The following is a 24,695-nucleotide window of genomic DNA, read 5'->3' as shown; positions in this document are numbered from 1 at the left end:
CTCATCAGGCAAATTCTAAATCCTTTTATGAATTTCAAGATGCTGAGAAGTCTGTAGCTCATTAAGAAGAGAGAGAAGGATGCCTAGGATAAGCCAGATATTGAAAGTGGTCCCCAAGGGAATTTGGGGGCAGGAGGGATTTGTGGTATTAGCATTTCTAACAGGATTTTAAAAGTTTCCGATGCCACCATCCCCCAAAAGAAACCCCTTAATAGAGAAAGCTATTGGGATTTGAACACTTTCATGAGCCATTCAATCACCTGGAGACTACCTTAGTTTGTAAAGTGTTATCTGCATTACTCTTTTGTGATTTAAGAATATTTGCCCTTTTGTTGGATATAGCACTGCTAACCTTCCTGTTTTTTGATGCCCAGTTGTCTTTATGGTGCATGCTCAAGAACATGCCATTTTAATAATGACCTCTTAAAGTACAGTAAACCATCAGTCTCAGTGCCACCCTTTCCTATGCAGTGAGTACTGGGAGGTGTGATAGAACGAACTCCAAACAAACAATGATCTGGATTAAAAATGGCCACAACTTTATTGATTACAGGTGTAGGAGGAATTTTGGCTCAAGCTTTGGGTGTATATCCATTTCACCCTTCTGCCAGAGGGCTGAAACCACTTCAGGGTCGTGCCAGGGAATAAGGCCTGCCCCAAGATGTTGATCTATTGAGGTGGTTGTCCTAAGGCAGGGGTCGGCAAACTACAGCCTGTGGGCCGGATCCGGCCCAATTACCCTCAGTATCCGGCCCATGGACGGTCCGTGAATCATGTGGATTCCTTTGTTAATTTTTTTTCATTAATTTTTTCCCCTGTGCTGCCATTTTTTTTGTGGGGTGCCATTTCCCCCCTCCCTCTCACACACCGTGTCTCCTCCCTCCCTCCTCCTGGCTTCTCCCCACCCTTCTCCCCACCCTGCATAAAGGAGGAAGGGTTCAGCTGGCTAAGCGCCATTTTGGGCAGCACCTCTCTGGAGTCAGCAGCCCTTGCGCCGGCAGCACCATAGGTAGGCAGGGGGAGGGGAGGGGCTGGGATATAGAGGGGGGAGAGAGAAGCCCCCTCCTCTGGGCACGCATGCATGGTCCAGCCCGCCACAAGGTCTGGGGGATGGTGAACTGGCCCCCTCCAAAAAAAGTTTGCTGACCCCTGTCCTAAGGCCTCCACTGAAAGTGCTATGGCTCATCTGCCCTATACCTGGCTTCAGGACAGAGAGTTCCACTGATACCCCTCTAATGGGGTACCCTGGTTATGAGACTGGTTCAATTCATGGTAATGTACCACTTCACCCAAAAGCTTAAAGTCTAGGCATCCACCCAATGCCTTAACCACCCAAAGTTGTGATGATTTGCTATGGAAAAGGCAAAACCTCTAGAACAGCCAATTTGTCTACAGGCGAATTCCTACCTGGCTGCAAATATGGCAACTATTAGCAACCCTAGCAAGGTCAGGATGCACAAATAATAAAAACTGGATAAATGGAATAAAACCTCAGGAATAGAGGTTAAAGGAGGCACCTCAAAGGAAAATTATGATTAGAATGTATAATACAGAATAGTCCTAAAAATAACAAAATGCTAATAAAGGGTGGGAAGGTTTGCTCTTTGGCCAGCTGAGCTTTTATGCATTGCCTCTTATTGGCCCATTTGAAGCTAGCATTTTGGCAGGGAATCCCAGAATTCCCCTAATGGCTGGCAAAGACACATGGCCCTAACTGCTGTGGATGGTGGACAGAGGCAAGGTCTGCACCTGCCACCCACCTGAGAAGAGGTGAGTAGTCACTGTTTTACTAAAATCTGTATTTGGTAACTGAAGATTAGTATTTGTTTCTAGGATTTTTTTTCAAAGTGTTGGCTAGTTGTAACTAGGAATGAAAAGATTTTAACTACAGATGAAGCCAGTGGAGCAGTTCTTTTCTTTATTTTCTTTCCTGAAATTCTGACACCAAGTTAGTTCTCCAATTCAATGATAATTGAAAATACTGATTCCAGAATGTAGCTGGCAAACTACTAAACTTGTGGAATTGTGGTGGCCCCAGGACACCCTTTCAAACATGTTCTTATGCATGACTGCAGAAAAAGAATCTTATGACAACCTTCACAACAAGATTGCACTTTGCAGTGTTCTGTTAGTGCATATATGCAGATTGGAATCAGAGGAGTGGAAGGGGAAAAAATAAATAAAAATAATGGAAAGCTCTGAAGAACTGCATATATAACACACACACACTCTCTATATATAAAATAGAAACATAAAACAGACAAATAAGGGAAATTTCTACTCCAGCTCAAAAACCACACCTGGTAATTCAGAAATCATGCTGAGTTGCCAGTGTGGTAAGGGTGTTCAAGTGTCAGACGAGGGCTTGGAAGATATGTTCATATCTCCACTAAGCCATGAAGACCACTGGGTGACACTCATGGCAGGATTCTTGTTAAAATGGAGATGGACTTGAATGAGTAGGTATTGGGAAGCTTCCTTTCAAAAAGGGATACTAGAGGCAAATGTTGTAGCTGCTAGTATCCCTACATGGGACAGGAAATTGCATGCTATCTCTTCCAACTATTGTCTACAGTTGTCCCTCAACACCTATTGAAATATTTATAAAACCTATGGTATTATTGAAACCTCCTCACCTGCTGAATTGAAACTGGAAGCACACTTAAACTCATACACACAAAAAGGATTTCTTTAGGCAGGTATGGGGGAACTGTGGCACTTCAGGAGTGGTTGAATCCCAACTCTTACCAGTCATAACTAACATGGCTAAAATTGGTGATGGGGAGTTGTAGTCCAGCATCATCTGAAGGATCACAACTTCCCCAACCTCGTCTTAGAGCACAAGTCTCTTTTGGGGCATGCCTCCAACTGGGTGGAGAGATGACTAGATTACCAGTGCGTCTTCAAAGAAGACTCAAGAAACCCTAGCTGTGGTGGAAGGGGCTATGTTTATTCAAATATAACAACGCATATTATCTGCAAACAACCAAATAAACATAATTAGCTATATGAAAATATAGCTCCCTCCATACTCCTGAGCACATTTACAGGTTGCACCTGTTTAGAGAATTACTGGTCTGTAGCAAATTACCCACATCAGCCTAGCACAGGGTGATGAGTGTGTTCCTTGAAATACACAGCAAACCTTCATGACTTGTCAAATATATATTTCTTGGGGAGCCTAAGACTGCTGAGTTGTTGAATAGAAATAATGTTCTGTTCATTCTCGCCTGCTCATATTGCACTGACACACACAACAAAATCTAGTGTTTGAAAAACATCTGTTTTAATAGCCTCACCTTTTTATTACATAATTCATCCTCCTTTCACTTTAAACTAAGTGCTTCTCTACCTCTGTAGGCCAACACTAAAAGTGACTTAGGAAAAGATGAATCAGAACACATTTCCTAATAACCTTGCAAATAAGGAAAGAAAAGTGGTTGACACTAATGTGCAAGCGCTACAATACACATTTAAGTGCAGAGTGCAGTTGATCATTAATGTCGTTGGTAGAGTATCTGGGTTTTTCAGTCTCAAAAGGAAATAGAGCCTTTCACAAGGCTGTATTAGAGCCTTTAATCAGAGATGGATGCTGTTCAAAAGGCATTTAGCAGCTGGAGTGAAAAGTTTACCTAGTCACTGCCATTTCCCAAGAGGAGTACCTTCTAGAGCATGTGCACTTATGCCTATAAGCCGTGCCAGTCTTAAATGCATTTACTTGGAAATAAATTCAGGGCTGTGTCTCTTCACTTTTTAATTTAAAAAAAGAAAAAGAAAAAAGAAATAGAAATCCCTACATCCAGGCAATCCATGTTCTGCATTAAGAAAAAGCTGAGTTTTGAAATATGTGTAAATTATATTCACAGATACTTAGGGCTGCAACAGGTTAAACTGTAGAAATCATATTTGATTTTTATACCCTATGTTTTCCTGATCCTAGCCTGATTTGACATTTGTTTCAATTCAGTAACAAGTACAGTTGTACCCTGGAAGTCGAACAGAATCCGTTCCAGAAGTCCATTCGACTTCTGGAAACATTCAGAAAGCCAAAGCGTGGCTTCTGATTGGCTGCAGGAAGCTCCTGCAGCCAATCGGAAGCTGTGGAAGCCCCGTCAGACGTTCGGGTTCCAAAAATAGTTCACAAACCAGAACAGTCACTTCCTGGTTTGCAGCATTCGGGAGCCAAAACGTTTGAGAACTAAGCTGCTCGAAAACCAAGGCACGACTGTAGTGGGGAAAGTGCCAGGACAACCCCCACCCCACCCCAAACAACAACAACAGTGCTTGGATACAGTGAGGACCTGTGTTTAGAAAGTGTGGGCAAAAGCTAAGTGTGAATGAGCTGTTAGTGTTAGTTTCATCTTTCCTTTCTAAGGGACCAAAGTGCATAACACAATCAAGGGTTGACAGCAGGCTATGAGCAGGGAGAAACCAAAGCTGGTCATTGCCACTATGTTAATGTCATAGGCAACCCCACAGACACTGACACACATCTGCAAACACCTAGATCTTCTGTTAAGGGTCCACAGCAAGGATGGCAAAAGCTGGCCAGAACTTGGAATATTCTTCGCTGTAGTTAGACACTTCATCACATGAGGTAGTGGTCAGTGGTTCCTGAAAGCCTGCTATGGATGTGGAAGTGCTCCTGCTCAAAACTTCAAGGTAACTTCAGCTTGCTCCTGTAAACTTAACTTTGGGACCTTAGAAGGTGGCAATAAGCAATCCCAAAACCCAATGGGTGATGTTTTACTTCCAGGGATTAAGACTGCAATCTAGCTACTGGTGTCTTTCCCAATGGGGAAACCCAAGCAAGAGACAAAAGGTTCTGCTTTGGTTCCAATGAAGTTCTAACCCTCTTACAATGGGTGCCTGCAAAACTATTGTACACTCTAGAAAATTTGGTTATATCTTTTAAACTCCAACACAACAGCATATATATCACAAATTGATTCTAATAGTGGGTTACTTGCCAGTTGTGCTACATGAATGTTAACATGATTCCAGGCTACTATGAATACTCTGGAGGTATTTTCCTATTAGATGCCATGAGTCCTGTAGACGTGTCATGGAGGGAGTAGTTGGATCCTGAGGAGGAATGGGAGAAACTCAGGTATTTGGAGCTGGATGATCCTGGGAGAGTCATAGCAGGATAAGGGAGGTGACATTGGGCCCCAATAATTGTTTGAATCTGGGGCTTCGGGAATGGAGAGCGGGATCCTAGGAGGTACAAATGGGTTGAAAGAAGAGTCTTTGACATCAGACACCCCTTGTCAGATACCTTGTGTTGTCAGTGAGGAGTCTCCTCCTTCAGTGGAGGTGACTAAGAGTAAAGCAAATATTGAGCAAGTGGTCTCCAAGAACATGGAGATGCCAGTGCAGTCCCAACCCACTAATAGGAGTGCCCATTTGCTTGCCCAGTCCTAGAATGTGCAAGAGGCATATTGTTCGTTGGATCAATGTATTCACTTACACTAAGTTGTGTATCTATACCTCTTATGTACCTGCTGCACCCTGTAACCTGTAATTTGCCTTATCTACCAGTTGGATTTATGCATTGACGCCTTTGGCAGAAACTGAGATGAAAGTTTGAGTTCTCCATCCAGCAGTGAGTGCATCATGTCTTAGTGCCCTATGTCTTTTATCCCTCCTTGCTCCATGGGCAAAGGCAGAAGTAGAGTCACAAAGCTGAGGGAGGAGAAATAATAAGCTGTATTTGGAAACCTATTACTCTCTTCTAAGAATACACCATCACCATATGAACAGTAGTAGAATCTCTTTCAATACCAAGGTTGCAACTAGAGAATTGGATTGCATTTCAAAGAAAACTGATGCAATTTGCACTTCCTGGACTAATGCAAAAATCAGAACATGATTATTCTTCAAATTGTGCACATCTCTGAATTATGTGATGCATTTTCAACAACCTATCCTCTGCTTATACAGATGTGTATTTTAGGGAAAATGCGTATAGAGATGTATAATTTAGATACAGTAGCAGCTGGTAAAGCACTCCTCTCCCTCCTATTTGCATATTTAAAAATCTAAGGCTTCCATTGGCAAGCAGACATATTGTAGAGATCAAATATTCCTACCATTTTTTTGGTGCCTTGCTGGAATCAAAGTCCTGAATTCAGAGAGACACTTGCGAGAGGAGAATGGAACTGCTGTACAAGATTCCTCAAGTGTGTAATAGAGGCCTTTTGGGGTAATTGGGTGATAAGTGTCATTGCACAAAACAAAATCAAGATGAATATCTTTATTGAAGAACGTCCTATCAAATTCCACCCAGATGTTGTAGATAGTGTTTGTCTCAAAGAACTGGGGAATAAACTTCTTTTTTCTCCCTTTGAGATATTAAGAAGTTGCCAGGAAAATGAAAATGAAGAGTGCGGTAAGTGCTGGAAATGAAAACATCAACCCTGAGGCATGAAGTGCTATTGGAGAGGGATCGAGAAACATACAAGAATAAATGGGTTAGAGCTGATAAAGTTTGAGAGCTCCCTTCTTGGTGCTTCACCTTGAAGTTACAGAAATATTTCAGAAAGTGTATCTCTTGGTTGTATGGAGGGCATTTGGAGGGAGATGGAATCATGCTGTCATTTGTCTCATATTCCAAAGTTGTTGGTTGTAGCTGTGTGCAGATGGAGAACTGTACATACAGGGCCCTCCTTCGCCTCCCCACTGATTTTCTTGAAATTTTCTCCCAAAAGGTGAGCAGATACAAACATATATAAGAAAGAGGCTAGGGCTAGAATAGTGTTTGCCAGATGTTGTTGGACTCCAAATCCCATCAGCCCTGGCCAGCATGTGCAATTGGTAATGAATGATAGGGATTTTAGGTCTGCAGCATCTGGAGGGTACCAAAATGACTAACTATAGGCTAGAATTTCTTTGTGGGTCCAAGTTGGAACCATGAATTAAAGGTACTGGAACTGGTACATATTGACAAACTGGCAGATCAGATTTAGAAAAGGAACAGTTTCGTTCTGAAATGGCAACCATTTGTTATGTATTGGGATCTTCAGTTGGACCATAAATAATGCATTTGCGTGCTGAGGTCCCCCAAAACACCCCTACCCCAATAACTCACACATCACTCATAAATTTTTGTTTAAGGTTTTTGGCATAGTTTTGGCCACAACTTTATTAAACATACAAATTGTGAGTGGTTGCTTAGGCATTGGTTATGACTATCTGTCCCCCCCGCCTTGGGGGACAGCACTGACTCCCGGATTCCAGCGAAAGCCAGTGTGGAGGAACAAGATCAGGGATAACTGGAGCTGCGGCACAGACCCTCAGCTTCTCCCCGCATGCTCCCAGGGGCTTATGCGGCCCGCACCCGATTCCAGGGGTTTGGACGAGAGGATGGTAAGCCCCTGAATTCCTTTAACGGAATTCCCGTGCAGCAGCAGCATTGGAGGGGCAGGCACAGCCAATCCATACCCCTCCACCAACCAATTTAAACCAATGCCTAACCGCCAACCTTACAAGTTGTGACGATTTGCTACGCAGTAGGCAAAAACCAAATGGCACACACTAATCAGCCAAATGGAAAAATTCCTACCAGGCCCCCGCACCAAGGCGGACGACCCCATGATAGGCATAGCAAGGTCAAAGCACAAGCCCAAAAGGGAGGGAGGGCGGGTGATCCGGTTCCCACATTGAAAGAGAAAGCAGCTTGCTGTGAACCTTGTTTAAATAACCTGTTCCCACCCCCAAATTGGCAACATCAATTTTATCCCAGCAACTCAAACAGCCAATCCTTGCCAGGCCCCTCTATCTTATACTGCCTGGCAACTATGGGGTGTCTTGCTAGGCCCCATCCGCAACACGTGCTCTCCTGTAGTGAGAACATGCTTTTTATGTATTAAATTTGTATACTGCCATATACCTGTTGATTTCAGGACAGCTCACAACATAAAATCTTTCTGCCCGGACACTGAAGTCCAGCGCCGAGGACCTTCTGGTGGTTCCCTCACTGTGAGAAGTGAAATTACAGGGAACCAGGCAGAGGGCCTTCTCAGTAGTGGCACTCGCCCTGTGGAATTCCCTCCCATCAGATTTCAAAGAAATAAGCAACTATCAGACTTTTAGAAGACATCTGAAGGCAGCCCTGTTTAGGGAAGCTTTTAGCATTTGATAAAACATTGTATTTTAATATTCTGCTGGAAGCCGCCCAGAGTGGCTGGGGAAACCCAGCCAGATAGGCGGGGTATAAATAATAATAATGATGATAATGATGATGGTGATGATAATAATAATAAAATAACAATATAAAAAACACAAAATGCATAATAAAAATAATGAAATGACGTGTAGACTAATCTCTATGCGGCCTATTCTCTATAAAATCTAATTAATTCAAAGAGAGACTCAAAACATTGCATGAATGCACTGGCAAAGCAGCAAATAGAAAGCACCCAGACTGCAGTTGTTTTAGTAGTGATGTATGGAAGCGAGAGCTGGACCATAAAGAAGGCTGATCGCCGAAGAATGGATGCTCTGGGAAGTTTGTCCCAGAAAGGAGCTTTCTGTCCATTGTGACATAGAAAAAGCCTTCTGACAAAACTCCAGCTGGTTTTACAACATTCTCCCAGGTGATTATCATATGATGTTCACTCATGAGCACATAGAAGGATAGAAAGCTTTCTTATATTGAGTCATCCAGTTAGAGCTGTTGCCACTGCCAGTCAGTTCAGTGGTTCTCCAAGGTATCAGAGATCCCTCTCAGCCCTACCTAGAGACATCAGGGATCAAACCTGGGACCTTCTGTATGAAAAGAAGGTGCTCTAGCACAGAGCTACCCCAGAAGCCAGGTAGTTTTTCTTAACTGTCTTTGCTTTTGCTTTTGTGGATCTGTTGACCTTTTGGTCCATACCTGCTCCTTGATACTTGGATTTGACCAGCAGTAGTGTTTATACCCATGCAAGGGAGAATGGTAGCTCCAGGAAAAGCTATGTCCCAGTAACTTGTGTTGCATCATTTAGAATTATTGACTTTCAGAAGAAGCCACAAATATTCTGGTAGTAAACTCCTAGCGTAGTGTTAAGTGCATCCATCTGTCTTTTCCTACCTTCAGACTGACTCCCATATTATAGCATTGCTGTGATTGCATATATAAGCAGAGAAAGGTGGTAATTGTTAGGAAAGCTTTTGTTAAATGTTTATCAGTAGGAAAGCAGAAATGCCCAACGCTTTTAATTGCACAGTGATTTTATTATTCAAATGATGGAATTTGCCGAGAACAGCTGCATTTTGTAATCTAACCAGCTCTTAAATAGTGCTTCTGATTTGTGGGTATTATATTATTTGACTGCAGAAGGCTAACTGCACTCAGATTCTTGTGCACATAGTAAGATTTTAAATTGGGGAGTTTGGCAATCAATACTGCAGCGTGTTTTTTGAAAGAGGCCTTTGTGAAATTTAATGACCACAACTGTATTTAGAAAACCAATTCCCAGCATTAAATCAAGCTTAATGTTCTAGTCTTTCAGCACGCAAGAATAGTGAGGCTTATCATGAAATTAGTTATAGCTTTGCTATACTTTTTTAAAGAGGAGGAGGAGGAGGAGGAGGAGGAATGTCCTGCCATTCAGAAGGTATAGGGATTTTTATTATTTCTTTTGTTCTTCGAATAATAGTCCATCCTTCACCTCTGAGACCCAGAATGTGTTCCATAGATTTAATTTAAGTTACAGTTAAATACACAATTAAAAACATCAGCCACACTACTACATTGCAGAAGGGAGGGTGACACCAGGAACTTATATTTGTCATCTACCTTCAAAGGCATGAGCAAAGAGATGTGTTTTCGTAACCTGCTGGTGTTAATGTACAACAATAGTGCCAAGTACACTTTGGAGGGGAGGGAGTTTCAAAGCCTGGGGGCCACCACAGAGAAGGTCCTTTCATGTGCCAGCATCCTACAGACCTCAGAGGGCACCAACACTGCTAATAGAACCTCCCCTGCCAATCTCAGACATATATGCTTGGGAGGAGGTGCTCTTTCAGATATTTGGAGCCCAAGTCCCCCCACCCTGGCACTATATAGCTGCGTAGGGATCAGTGAATTTTTCAATTTCAATTTCTCTCCATTTCTCATTTTTCCCCAGTGTTAAATTCAGTTCTTCCCATTTTCACACCAGTTTGCAATTCTTTAAAAAAAAAATGCATGAAAATTTATCAGCATTTTAGTGTGTATTTCTGCTACTAATCACTTTTTTATTTACAATTTCTATTCAATATCCACATTTTTTTTGCAGATCAAAGTTCCCTAATATAGAGATTTTTGTGCTTATTACTTGGCAGGAGATTTTCAATCCAAAATTTGGGTAAATGCAGATTTCAAAAGATAGCTTTGTTTTGGATTGCATGTTGTTCTAGAAACTGTGAATTGGATAAGTTTGCCTTTAAATGGAAACTGAGTTGGAATTCTCCCCCATCCCCAATCACAGCTGTGCTTTACCAAAAACAACAACCCCAGAACTGATCAGTGCTCCTCGGGAAATTTTGTGGGCAGCCTCACTTCCTGCAAAGCCCATGAACCTAGAGAAACATAAAAAAGTACGTAGGAAAACACAGCTAAACAATTCTTTATTGGACCCATGATCTGACTTGGAGGGGGTGGAGATTATTTACATTGCCTTTCAGCTTGAAAGTGGGGGACAGACCCCCACAAAAAACCCCAATTCACATTGTTGCGCAGCATTCACACAGAGCAATTGCAAACCGCTAGTATAAGCATTGCAAAATGTTCCTACTTGCAGCTACAAATTTCACCAGCTGGAGCCAGAGACTCCAGTTTCCATCTCTTTTTTTAAAATAAAAAAATAGAGTGCTCTAATTACACAAATATTTTCTTGTACAGGCAAAAAAGTAATCAATTTGACATTAATTGCCTCTCCCCCCCTCCTTCCCCTTTGGCAGCTGGCCCCTGTAAATGCAACCAAATCCTGTACTTTCAGAACTTTGCTCGTCAGTTGATTTGATGGTTAAAACGATAATTGGTATGAAAAGAATAGAGCAGCACTTGTGGGTAGGAGACTACCCTGGGGAATGTGAAGCCAAAGCAGAACAATGATTTTATATTTTTCCTTTTGTTGAGTTTTCATTGTCTAAGTGAGGTGCACATAAGAGAAAAGCAGCAAGAGAGCACAGGAATGCAAACACTCATTTTGTTCATTTCAGAGAGTCAAACGGCAAATAGGAAATTGCAAATCTGCAAGCTGTCTAAATTTTTTTTAAAAAGGAATTAACTGTAAGGCACCCATTGTCTCAAAGAAGGCAATCCAGCAACCAGTCTTGGGCACCAAACTGTCTGAACATATTGTGGTGGGTTATGAAAACATGGATTTGCCGCCATAAATCTCTGAGAGCCTTGAATGCCATCTGTACAGTCTACACCTTCTTTAGCAATTGACAGATGACATGTGGGGACTAACAGGAGCAGAGGAAGCTGCCTTATATCAGGTGAGACTGTCTAGCTAGCTGAAGCCAGATCAGAGTAAGGCCACTACTTTACTGGCCTCATTCTGATCTGATCTCTAGCTTTTGTTCACATTCCTTGACGGGTAAAATTTGGACCAAGCAACATCCAGAGAAAATATATTGATGTCAACAATTATTTTTAAAAGTCAGTGGTGGCTTTGCTGCATGAGAATTGGTCTGTGTCTGTAGTGGGCAATATCTGCCAGCAATATCTGCCTTTGAGAGCTTGATCAAATATTAAAAGGAAGGTGTGTAGCTCAGTGGTAGGGCTTAGTGGTAGCATAAGCAGAAGTTCCCATGTTCAGCGCCTGGTATCTATAGGTAAATCTGAGAATAATCCCTTTCTGAAGATCCTGGAGATGGGCTGGGGGAAAAAAAAATACTGATATAGGTAGACCAATGGTAACAGCTTCCCACATACTTTCCTATTGCTCAAATGTAATATTATTTTTAATCATTTGGTTTATTTTTAGCACATAGTACACAGCTCACCAAATACCAAACAAAAAATAAATAAATAAATTCCAAGATTGGTTCCAATTGATTACAAACATTTCATAAACAATATGTCATTTCCCTCTGAAATTATTATCTATTATTTCGCTCAAGTGGAATAATAATGCTGTAAGAAAACTAAATTTATCTCAGGCGCCTCAGCAGGTTGATTCTTTGTTATCCATTAATTGTTAATGGCAGTGTTCCATTGAGTCTCTGCCAGTTCTACCAACCTCGGGTTTCTCAAGTGATGTTGTAGCATTCAACATAGATGTTAATTAAACTTAAAAACAAGATATTTTAGCCTAATCAGTCATCTAAATGAAGTATAGTTTGGCTCAGATTGCCTTTTTTTTTTTTAACTGTAATCCCCCCACCTTACCATATATTTTATCTAAGTGTGGCTCACTAATTTGGAGGAACTGAAGGCCTAGTTTGCAAACTAAAGATCAAGCAGAATGTGTCTGGAGGACAGCAGCCAGATGGTGAAAGGTCTAGAAACCATAATCCTGTGCAGAATGGCCAAAAGAGTTGGTTATGTTTATCTTTGAAAAGAGAAAATTAAGCAGGGACATGATAGTGGTCTCCAAATATTTGAAGGATTCCCATGCATAAGATGGATCAGACTTGTTCTCTGTTGTTCCTGTAGGCAGAACTAGGTAGAACCAATTGCTGAAAACTGCGGGGAAGCAGGTTTTGGCTAAGCATCAGGAGATAATGATAAGCACTAGCTGATAGTGGAACAGATTGGCTTGGTAGGTGGTGGACTTTTCTTCACTGGAATCAATTAAACAGAGGCTGGGTAGCCATCCATTGGGGACTGCTGTAGTTTAAGAGTGGGAAATCACCAGCCAAATGGATCTGGCTTTTGCATGGCTGGAATGTAACCTACTGTACAAAGAGAAGACTCACATCCATTGCTTTACCCATTTCTGGCTCTGGCCCAAACCATCACTGGCAAATTGCACCTGGAATATAAGAGTCTGCTGAATCAGGCCACTGGACTATCTAGTCCAGCATCCTGTTATCACAGTAGCCAACCAGATGTCTGCAACCAGGACTCAAGCACAAGAGCCCTCCTCTGTCCATTGGTTTCTAGCAACTGGTGTTCAGAGGCATTACTGCCTCTGACTGTAGAGTCAGAGCTATCATGGCTAGCAGTGCTTGATAATCTTATTCTCCATGAACTTGTCTAATCCTCTTTTAAAGCCACCCAGGTGGCCATCACAGCTTCATGTGGGAACAAGTTCCATAGTTTAGCTATGTGCTGCATGTAGAAGTGCTTTATTTTATCTGTCTTCCAACATTCAATATCATTGGATGTCTACGAGTTCTAGCATCATGAGAGAGGGAGAAAAACTTTCGAGTAGCATCCACTTTCGAGTAGCTACATCAGCCTCAAAATCTTACTGAATTGGAAAGGATCTGCAAAGATGAGTGGGACAAAATACCTCCTGAGATGTGTGCAAACCTGGTGGCCACCTACAAGAAACGTCTGACCTCTGTAATTGCCAACAAGGGTTTTGCCACCAAGTACTAAGTCACCTTTGGCAAAGGGATCAAATACTTATTTCACTCGTTATGATGCACATCAATCTCTGACTTTTGTCTTCTGGGTTTCTGGGGGTTTTCCTGTTGTTAATTCTGTCTCTCACAGCTACAACAAGCCTACCATTAAAATTATGGACTGGTCATTTCTTCGTCAGAGGGCAAACGGGCAAATTTAGCAGGGGATCAAATACTTCCCCCCCCACACACACACACTGTAACTTAGAGCCCTGGCAGATGATTTTATAACTTCAGAATTATGGGCAGGCTTTGATATGGAAAAGACAATGACAACTCCAACACCCAGGGTACAATATTTATTTATTTTTTGTTGGGTAGGAGATTCCATTGCATCAATGGGCATTCCCCCCTCAAGCCACATAACAGCTTCGTTGGAGGATGAGGAAGTCTGATTTTCCTCCAGACTGTGGAGGTAGTGAGGTTTTACCCTATGAATGTGACAGGAAGTTACCTTGTGGTGGACTTTCCAAATGAAAAGAAGAAAACACAAACAAGTACTTAAAAGTGAAAATCTCAACTTTGCAGAGTAGACTCATTTGGAACTTTATATTACTATATGGCTGGGGAGCCAACATGGTATCCTCCAGATATAGGTAGACTGTATCTCCCACAATCTTTCGTCATTTGCCATCCTGGCTTGGATTGATGGGAGTTGCAGTTCAGCAGCATCTGGAGGGCACCGCATTGACTAACTCCCTCTGCTACATGGCTACCATGCAGTTCATTGATTACTTATTCTGAAGAGGATTAACAAGGTCCAATTGCCATTTTGCGCAAAGATGACAGAGGGAATAAAGGCAGAGAACGTTTGAATTGTCACTTCAATATGGAAATTCTATGCATGGTTTCGAGCCTTGTGGTATGTGTTCAAAATGGTAATTATTTTCACCTTTTTTTTTTTTGTCCTTCCAGTAAATATTTGCTCAATAAGGTAATTACATCCCAAAGTGTAGGATTTTGTGTTTTCAACAAAAGGTATCTACAGAATGTATTTAAGCAAGCAATAAGCTGCCTTTCCAGTGGTGAAACTTCTAATAAATATGCCAGTTGCGTATAAGGGAAGTGGAAAATTAATAATGAATTTCTGACTTATTAAAATCTATTATTCTGAAGGAAAAAAAAGAAATTGAAAAGAATGAGTGTTTAATAGAAGAGGAGGGAAAGCTCCCACACTCTGCTGTTCCCTTGTGTCTTAGTTCTATTTTAGAATAAATTATGAGAGAGAGACAATAAAATAACTGACAAATTAAAACACATTCCATTTTTGTTTTTTTAAAGTGCCACTACTTTGTATATAGGTGAGGGTCTACATAATGCAGAAAGCCATCTCCTTCTCTTGTTGTATTCCAAAATTTCTTAAAGGTTGAAAGACTAGAATTAAAAAGACAATGTATCCAATCCACCTTTTCACATACAAGCAGTGCATTTTGGCAGACTAGTTTTTCTACAATCCATTAGTCCCCAGTCACAGCAATTCCCTTTAGTATTATACATTTACTTTGTTGAACCTCTTTCCAGACTTAGGCAGGCATCTTGTAAACATTTACCTGGGAGTAGGGTTATTTGAGCATGCTGGGACATACTTTGAGAAGAGATTGTTCTTGGTGTTTGCAAAATCCTTTTTTCTCTTTACATAGGAAAGTCTACCCAGCTAGGAAACTTGGCATGCATTTTAATATGTAATTTTATTTCCTAATACATATTCTACAAAGTAGTGATTTCCTTTAAATGTTGGTTGTCGGCTTGCTTTTAACATATGATTTTATCAGGGTTTTAAATTTACATTGTTATGCACTACCTCAATCTCCAAGTGGTCTGAGATTCCAGGGGTTCCAGGAGGCTTACCCAGGATTCATGTTTCCTTTTGGAAAATGAGGCACACCAGAGACTGTAGCGTCTTAATGATATATGGTTTATTTACACATGGATTCCAAAACAGACATCAACCATGGCTCTGATTTTCTGCAGTTTGCTGACTTACAGCCTGCAACCATTTCCCTCCAGCTTACATCATCCCAACTGCAATCCTAAACTCTACTCTGCTTTGCCTCTGCTAACTATTTCTATGCTCAAAGAAGGGCCCCACCTCTCTGCCAATTGGCACAGAGTCTTTGCTTTCTTAATAACCTATTACCTTCCCTTTGTTCCCCTATAATGACCCATATCTCAGGTGATCTCTTGAGGAAGCTGGCCTGACTTATATTTAACATAAGCTGAATCCAGGGGTTTTGTGTCCAACACCCACTTTAATACTGCAATATTCATTCATTCATTCAGCCTTCATTGGCATAATTACTGCAATCATTGATTAAATTCTAACATTTACTGCATCCAGGAATTTAGGGGAGACTGGTACCCCATGACTCATAACAATATTTTGTTTAGAGGTTTCGATAACTAGGCAGTAGATAAATCGTGTTAATTAAAATAAAATAGAGGCTTAGTTCTGTGTTATAAGAGGACTTTTTTCACAACAAACAAACATATGCATAATGGAGAAGGAAAACTCGGATCCTAAACATCCACTGCCCTGCATAGTCATTCATGCAATAGGCTTCGGGAATAACCCCTCAGGAACAAGGTGTACCTTGTGCCTTGCAGGACATCTTTGGGGGAGGGGGAAGTCTCAGGAATAAATTCTACACAAATCCACTGTGGGAGGCAGCAGTTATGAGTTATAAGCTCAACCTCATCAGCCCAAAGGGACTCTTCATACTGCTGTATAAGATAGCCTACCTAAACTCCACCATACGATTGCATCCTTCCATGAGAACATGTGTGGCACCATCCAGTATGGTAGCTCATCCTTCCAATATAAAGAACAGTATGAAACAGGGCTTTGTCCTCTAACCAACTCTCTTTGGCATACTCTTCTTCTTCCTTTTGCTCTCATATGCCTTCAGCCTTAAGACAGTGTGCATATCCATTTCAGGAGAGACGGGGGCTTGTTCAACTTGGCACACCTCCATGCCAAGGCAAAAATATGGCTGGTGCTTATCTGAAACATGTTGTTTGCAGTAGACAAAGCCTTGACAGCACACTGAAGGAGCTCTATAGAGTCTCAGCAACCATTTTGCCCAAGCCTGCATGGAGTATTGTCAGGACTTTGCCAGCAATCCACACATCAGCACTGGTGACCACATGCTTGAGGTGGTAGATGGTTTTGTCTACCTGGGCTCCACTATAACCAGCAACCTCTCCATGGACGCTGAGTTGGACAAACGTATTAGCAAGACAGCTACAGCAATGGCTCACTTTTCCAGAAGAGTATGAGAGAATGTGATGCTAATGACCAATACTAAGATGAAGGCCTACAAGGCTTGTGTATTGAGTATGCTGCTTTATGGAAGTGAGATGTGGGCAACTTACACTTGCCGGGAGCACTGTGTCCATGCCTTGTGTTAGAAAGACTTTGGGCATTACATAGCCTGCCAGAATCTCAAACAAAGATGTGCTTGCCCAAGTCCACATTTTCATATTACAGTGCACTCCTGTTTCAGGGATTTCTATGCTGGCTTGGCCATGTTCACAGAATGGAAGATGGCAGGGTCCCCAAGGACATGCTCTACAGGGAGCTGGCTTCATGTACCAGGCCTGGTAGCAAACCAACTCTGTACTACAAATATGCCTGCAAGCCTGACATGAACGCTAGTAACATGTGGGGATCTCTTGGAGATGATCACAGTGCCTGGAGACAATCAGTCAGGTCATGTATCCACAGCAGTGACCAGAGGAGGAATGACAGCTGGGAGGAGCACAGAAAGAAGAATTGCCATGTTGCATCTGCATCAGCACAACCAGGCACCTTCATCTACCCCAACTGCAACAAAACATGTTTCTCCCATATCAGTCTCTACAGCCACAGCAGGCACTATAACTCTCTAATGGTTTAACTTCACTCCTGAAGGTGCACCCTTCCATTGTTTCCTGAGACAGATGGATGCCACCTAAGGCAGTAGGAGCCAACGTAGTGCTGTCCAGATATTGTTTGACTCCAGGACTCATTATCTTTGAGCACTGGCTCCCTTGGCTGCGGCTGATGGGAATTAAAGTTCTGGAGGGCACCATATTAGTTACCTCTGCTTTAAGGAACAAAATAGCAGTATATAAATTGCCACAGGCATGAAGCAAACTGGGTGACTTTTGATCATTCTAAATACTCTTTTGTTCAACTGCTAGTGCACTTTCCTCTCTTCTCCTTTAATTCCTTAAATGAGCAGTAAGGTTTGTTCTGTAAAATCCATAAATCAGCCATTACAGTCAGGTTATTTATGATTAGGCAAGGGTTCATCAATCAGTTTCAGTGTCTGAAACAGCCCTTATTTTCAGTAGTTTCTTGTGATGTTTCCATTACAAGGCAATATATAGGTCTAAAAAAGAATGATACTGATGTCGAAGTAGGGCTTGGACATCTGGACAACTGTGAATAATGGCATTGACTCTGCACTTAGTTGAGATAATTTCTGCTAATGCAGAAGAAAGATAATGCTATACAAAGCAAATGTTACATGACTACCAAACATAAAATTCAGCTGAGATGGGAGTGGCAAAATTACTGTTATCAGATTCACGAATGCAGTCACAGCTCTCAATGTGTTGATTCTAAGAATGGAGATAGATTCAGTTCTATGCACATTTTCATTTGAACCTGTCATGTCCACAGATTGGAATATGGCAGGATCGCCAAGGGCATGTTCTACAGGGAACTGGCTTCAGGAAGTGGTACAGAAGTTATATTTGTTAAACTTAACTTCTTCAACCTGATTACCCAAATTCAGAATATATGCACTGGTGAGGTTCTGTGAAAATCTGGTAGCAATTAAGTTGTGTGTCCTTGTTTCTCAATTTGATCCTTTTACATGGTTTTGTATGGTATGGTTTTTTGGTATTTAATGCTTTGTGATTTGCTGTTTTTTATTGATTATAGATTGGTAATTCTTTATTATGGTTGATAAGTGAAAACTGTTTGATTACTATTTCCTGATGTTTAATTTTACTGTTTACTATTAGATTCTGATGGCTTGTTGAATGTTGCTTTGCTTGATACAAGTTGTTTATTTTAAGGTCATTGTGACTTCTATATTGGAGCAGATTGTTACTATTAATATTTGATGTTTTATTATGTTCTTATATGTGTTGGAAGCCGCCCAGAGTGGCTGGGGCAACCCAGCCAGATGGTGGGGTAGAAATTTATGATGATGATGATGATGATCATCATCATCATCATTTCTCTGGCTCTATGGGCAAGTTTACAGGTGCAGTCTGTGACTCCCAAACCATGGTCTGGAATCAGTTCCTCTCTCCATGTAAGGTGAGCCTTTGGTATGTGAACCTAACACACACCGACCCCACAGTTCAGCATTAGGGTTGAAAATACCACTCCACCCTCCTGCACATGTGCAAGGATCCACCAAGCCAAAGGCAATGGAAGGGCAGCCTCTGTTATCATTACTAAAACAATGTTGGACTAGATCTTGGCCTGAACCAGCAGGGCCCTTCTTATGTTAATGAGTAGGGATGAATGTATCAGTCAATTTCAGTTTCTTTCAGTTTCTCATTTTTTCCAGTTCTAAGGTCATCACATTTCCACAGAGATTTGCATTAAAACCACCACCACCACCAAAAATCCGCAATAAGTTTAGTGCATATTTGCCCTACCAAACTTTTTGTATACATTGTTGCCTGATGTTCATCCCCCCCACCAAGTAATTTATCCTAATATGCATCTTTTATGTTTTGATAGTCATACACACAATTTTCTGCACACTTTCCCCTATATATTTGTAAACAGTATTTCTTTGGACAGCTGCATTGCTAAATTTGATGACCTACAAATCTTGAAAGATAGCAGTGTTGTGGTTCACATATTTGCTTTAAAAAAATGAATCAAATCCTTTCTTATTATGAAACAATGAGAATCAAATTTCTCCCCATCTCTTTTAACACTTTTATTTTCAAATATAGCCATATCCCAACAGACAGAAGCTGCATTGTCCCACAGGATCCTACTACCAAGCATCATCTTCACAGCCTTTGTTCTTGAGAGCCTGTTTGTCTCTTAATGCTCCATTTGACCCATCCTCAGCTCTTTACCTCCCAGAATGGTCCTTGCTAGCTTACTTGCAACTGCCCTTTATACAACTAATTATCCTCACCATCGCCTCCTTTCCAAAGGCTAGTGTTTGAAGGATTCCATTTGCTATTCTCCTATCATATGCCCTCCAGCTAAGTTGCTTCATACATTGGCAGGAGCAGGTTCTGAAGAGAAATAAGAGGTTGAAAGATTTCAAGCACAACAGCAGATAATCTGTGGGGGAGGGGAGATTCGCTGCAAATAATCTTGCGCTCAGTGGGTGATTGTTTATTTTCAGCCTTGTTGAATGTGAATGAATTTTTCATCTTAAAAATGCTTCTATCACAGCAGTGCTTTGTTATTGTTGCCCAAGATCCTTGTCCTTTCTTGGAAGCAAACAAAATACACGATAAAAGACTGCATGGCTGAAGTGTTAACAACCCCACCACCACCCCTTGTTGGCATCCACAATTCTACTAAGCATGATTGCAGAAGACTCAGAGGCAATGCAACCAGGAGTGGATGGTGAAGCGGGGCAACAACACTTACCTATCCTCCTGGTAAGTGCTCACCAGGATGGAGTGTGGGGGAGGCAAGGCAGTGGAGATTTCACAATATACAGATACTCTGATATAGCCGATACAATGCTTCTGCTGGTGTATTTGCATGATTCTGTACTTTCCATCACCTTTCCCATCCTTAGTTGAGATTCCTGCATTGCAGGGGGTTAGACTAGATAGTCTTTGGGAGTGCCTTCTAACTATGGTTCCTACTTTCCCTTCCAGTAAGCGTTAGTGACCCCACTACTGCATAAACCTGTAGTCCTGTTGCTCACAAAGTGAGGAATTTATGGGACATCTTGTAGTGTACAGAGAGTAGGATACTCTCTGTTTTAGAATCTTTTAACTTCAGAGGAGTTCTCTCTGTACAGACTTTGTAATCTTGTGTAAGTCAATGCATTTTTTACACATCGTTAGTTTGTTCGACAATCAATAGATAGAGATTTATGCAGCAGCTTGTAGCTTGTATCAATGTAAATAGAAATTGACTTAAAATCCTACGAAATAATAATTCCTACTTGTGTTGTTGTTTCACAAAACACAAATATAAAAGCCTTTTCAGCATGTAGCAAGACAAACATCCAAGCTTCCTATGTTTTTGGCAAAACCTTCCACATTCTTAATAGATTTGAATGGTTTATTGTCAGACTCCTGTGAAGATGCAGGCATTGGCTGGCACAAAAGCACTCTGTATAACCAGCAAGGCCACAACTTGTTAGGTAGTAAGGAAAAAAATATAATTTATATAAAGAAAAATTCCCTGGATGTCAATATCCATGTTTGGGTCAAGTACTCTTTGCTGAGAGAACCCCAGCAAAATATCACAAAATATGCAGCAAAGTACAATGTGGAAATATTGGCAGTTAGGCATTCAAAATTTGCCCTTCAAAGTTATTATTGGTATAGGAACACAAAAATGGCTTGTTAGAGCCATGCTGCCTGAGCTTGGAGCAACCAGCTCAGACCTCCTCACATGGTGAACTTCTTGGGTAGACTGAAGGAGAGCAATAGGCTTGATTACCTTCCTCCAAAAATGAAAGGGAGTGACTTAGCTAAGCCTGGCAGGACAGCTTATTCTATGGCAGCAACCCCTTCATATATTCATATTGGTTACAAAAGCCTGGTTATTCCACACATCTCTGGTTTGATTAGATCAGCTTTTGATGCTGAAAAACTCATTAAGAAATTTCATGCATTTGAATGGAAAACTTGCAGGGCCACATTATTTTTGAGTCAAGAAATGGGGTGCCAGTGCATCCCTTCGACTCACTATGAACCCCATATGACATGATGTTTATATTGAACATTCTTCCATAGATAGATAGATAGATAGATAGATAGATAGATAGATATGTAGATATGCCACCTTCATAGTTAAGTAGCTATGAAGCTTTCCAGTATGAAACCCATCTCCCTTGCTAAACACATTCTAGACCAGGCGTGGAGAACCTCAATCCCAGGAGCCATATACACCCCTCCATATCTGACTCTCAGAATTCTCTCTGGGTCACACCCCTTTCTGCAGGCCATACCCCTCGCTGACCTGGCTTCATACATTTTTGCCTGTCTGAAATGTGTCCTTGAATTCTATGTCTGCATGGAGGATAGAGAAAGGTGTGTGTAGAGACAGACCAATAAAATTTACATTTATTGTTCCACCCACTTTTGCCTCTGGCCCTGCCTACTACTGATATGTAGTTCCCAGAAAATTTCACAGATTTAATTCAACACTTGGGCTGAAAAAATGTTTTACCCTCCAGCTTCTGCAGAGTCATGCATTTTGGATTTAAAACGATGAAATCTAGTATGTATTTTGGTACCTGGAAAACGTCAGCAGATTCCTGTAGACATGAGACAGAAGGAAATAATTTCCTTGAATGAAAAGGTGCATGTGTGTGAGAGAAATTTCTTTCCCCTAATAGGTGTAAATTTTAGCTTTATGTAGTTTCAAATGGGACATCAATAATTTTTTTTGCCACCCATAATGTGAAAGGCAAGTAGGTGATAATAACATCAGCTGCAACAGCACGATGTTGCTGATGGCTAGAACAAAACATGGTTTCTTTTCTCCTTTCCCCAACCTATGCAAGATTAACTTTTATGCACTAATTTGATGGAACACTGCAGCACAGAGAGAACAACATCTAAAACAAAGTGCCTATACATATGCAGTTTTGTTTTACTGTGTCTGCCATTAAATCTGGGGAGAACCCTGCAGAACCTAGTGCCCTACATTGCCTGACAAACATTTGAGAGTTTGGAGGAAATTGAAAAATACTTCAGAATATGATGAGTTCTGCTGGATCAGTCCAGTATAATCTGCTGCCAACAGTGACTAGCCAGATGGTTCTGGGAAGTTCACCAGCACGAGATGAAGATACCGTATTTTTTGCTCTATAAGACTCACTTTTTCCCTCCTAAAAAGGGGAAATGTGTGTGCATCTTATGGAGCGAATGCAGGCTGCACAGCTATCCCAGAAGCCAGAACAGCAAGAGGGATTGCTGCTTTCACTGTGCAGCGATCCCTCTTGCTGTTCTGGCTTCTGAAATTCAGAATATTTTTTTTCTTGTTTTCCTCCTCCAAAAACTAGGTACATCTTGGGGTCTGGTGCATTTTATAGAGCGAAAAATACGGTAACTGCCCTCTGTTGCCCCAGGATTGTAATCTAAGCTATTTTGTTCATTTGTCTTTTTTATTTGTTTGTTTCTTTTTTAAAAAAAGTGAGCCTACCTAATTCACACCTTATGAGAAGTAAATTTAGTAAAGGGGTAAGGAAATGTGGCTATCAACCCCAAAATTTCTAGTTCAAGCCTGACAAGACAACATCTTCCACAGCTTCAAGCTGCCTTTCACTGAGTACATTTAGTTCTGCTTCACCTTCCCTGATTAGCAGCTGATCTTCAAAGTTTCTGACAAAGCTCTTTTCACTCCTGCTACTAGCAATCGTTTTAACTGGAGATACTAGCAACTGAACTTAGAACCATTTGCATTTAATGCATCTGGTCTGCCACTAATCCATGTCCCCTTCATTCACATGTTGAGAAACTTTAGGGACGCTTGTAGTTGAGTTACTAACATTTTTTTTTAATTGTTGAGCTGTTCATTACTAAGGGCAGAACTGAACTGAAAGGATATATGAAATCAGCTCTCACTTTCTTTAGTATTCATAGGTTTCTCGTCAAATGGAATTGCAGACACTAATAGAATAATGTTCTTCTGTCTTCAAAGTAAGAGGCTAATTTTCAGGCATGAAGGTGGTTGATAATGCCTGAACATCTGTCTGTTTGTCTACCTTGGATATTACTTCGGGTGGAATTAACTCTGCGGCCTTTTTGTAATACAGATGGAGGAATAAAGCATATGCATGGGGTTGCAAGAGACCCATTTCCATTATTTTGTCACTGCTTTTTGCATACTTACATTTTCCCCTCTGTAATTGAGCAAATACGGTGTTCTCGCACGTCCACAGGCCTCTGTGCTTACTTTCATCTGCTCTGTGCTCATTGCTGTTCTGTGCTCACTTGAACATCTGCTATATCCCACCCCAGAGGAAGCTGCATTTTTGCAGTGGGTAGAATGATTCTTGTACATTAAGCCCAGACCTCCAAGCACTCTGTCAATGCATAGCCCATTTTACACAATAGAATGTGTGGTGGCAAGAGTTCATTGAGGATCAGGCTGATATCTTGCAGGCAGCATAGGGATCCTTGCAAGGTAGAAGGAATATATATACATACACACACACACACACACACACACACACACACACACATATATATATATTCATTAATAATTACTTGCAACTCAAGCAATCATTATGTTGTAAATGTGCATAGTCCCCAAAGAACATTTTGATTTTTATCTGTGCTGCAATAAGAATTTGAACCAGAGTGTTTCAGAAGATGATAATTATGTGATTTTGTTTGCTTATCTTGCTGCAAAAAGTTGAGATTTTTGTTTTTGATAAAAGTGCTCTAAAAGAGAACAATGATACATTGGGTCTCACATTGAAAAGGCTTTTTTTTTAATTTTTGCTTCAGGAGAGGGAGAACTAAAGCCCAAAGGGGATGCCAAGTGGGACAGATGTGCTATGCTAGCTTCCCAGCAGGTTGGTCCCTGTTGCTTACCAGTACGGAGAGGGGCAAGGTGATGGAGAAGTCAATGTGGGAAGCTTGCTGACCCCTGGTTCCCCAACCAGTAAGCAACAGTGACCCACCTGCTGGGAAGCCAGCATAGCAGCTTCACCAAGCAAACCAATTCTGCCTAAAGCCCTATTCAGCCATTACATTTCCTTATGTGTAATGCTCTCACTAGTGGGGCATTAAGGGGTCAAAAGTAGGAGCCACAGAAAAATGGTGGAGAACATTTATAGAAAAATTTGCAAAGATGCCTTTTCTAGGAGGAGGTAGGTGAGAAACATGTCTCAGAAAAATACAGTTTCTTTAAAGAAATGTTGGCTCAGTTCTATTTGATTTAATGTTGGTCTTCATTTTCATTGAGTGCAGGGCTA

The 24,695-nt window shown here is 41.2% G+C and overlaps 1 long non-coding RNA gene across 1 annotated transcript; it reads left to right on the top strand.

The window, feature by feature from the left end:
- The first annotated feature begins 8,699 nt into the window (after nt 1–8,699).
- LOC310754404 lies at nt 8,700–24,277 on the top strand. Its single transcript, XR_014543806.1, has 3 exons — nt 8,700–8,816; nt 11,423–11,469; nt 24,226–24,277. It is a non-coding gene; the product is annotated as an uncharacterized lncRNA (long non-coding RNA).
- The last annotated feature ends 418 nt before the right edge of the window (nt 24,278–24,695 follow it).

The sequence above is a fragment of the Podarcis filfolensis genome, assembly GCF_964270895.1.
Source record: "Podarcis filfolensis genome assembly, chromosome: Z".
In the NCBI taxonomy this organism is placed as follows: domain Eukaryota; kingdom Metazoa; phylum Chordata; class Lepidosauria; order Squamata; family Lacertidae; genus Podarcis; species Podarcis filfolensis.
The sequence above is the reverse complement of the archived record's forward strand: the minus strand, read 5'-3'. Positions and strand labels throughout refer to the sequence as shown.